Source organism: Penaeus monodon, chromosome 21 (assembly GCF_015228065.2).
Source record: "Penaeus monodon isolate SGIC_2016 chromosome 21, NSTDA_Pmon_1, whole genome shotgun sequence".
Taxonomy (NCBI): domain Eukaryota; kingdom Metazoa; phylum Arthropoda; class Malacostraca; order Decapoda; family Penaeidae; genus Penaeus; species Penaeus monodon.
The window spans coordinates 37,153,669-37,154,426 of record NC_051406.1 but is presented as its reverse complement, the minus strand read 5'-3'; positions in this window follow the sequence as shown (position 1 = coordinate 37,154,426).

The following is a 758-nucleotide window of genomic DNA, read 5'->3' as shown; positions in this document are numbered from 1 at the left end:
TAACCTAACCTAACCTAACCTAACGTTCCATGTAAACTGCGTTGGCAACATCGACCTTCTCTTTTATCTGTCTTTACATTCTGCCTAATATTATCTATAGCATTATTTTGATTTCATGCCAGATGAACGGAATTGGAGGTCTTTTTTGGGGTGAGTGGAACAAACACTGCACTTTGCACTAGTCTATCTCTATTCAAATCTTTACGCACAAATCTGCCAAATCTTCACGCACAATTTGTGTATGCCATTGCAGCACTCCCACCTACAGGAAAGAATTCAGCTGGAATGCTATCGCAACCGGGAACTTTCCATGTCATAGAGTTTCCATTGCCTTCCTTACTTCGCAAGGGGATCAAATCACTGTCTTCAATGGTTCTCTTATTTGCTCAGGCGGATCTGCTTCATTCTGCTCTCAACCATTGTAGAAATGACAGCAGGAGTCGTTAAAGCGACCAAGAGTATCTTCCGATTCAGGTAAGGTTCTGCCATCATTAGATTTGGTCACATTCATTCTAGGCCTGAACGTCGTTGTTAGACTTTTGATTTCACTGAAGATGGCTTTACTACAGAAGATATTGCTTTTCTCTTGCGACAGGCTCGTTGCATGTTTCTCGTTGCAACGCCCTGCTCTACACAGCTTTCTCGAGATTTCACAATTTTCCTTTTCTCTATCAAATCTAATGTTGCGTCAGGTATCCACTGAGGTTTATGATGTTTCCTTTTCGGTATATGCTGATATATGTCACAGCAAACTCTAA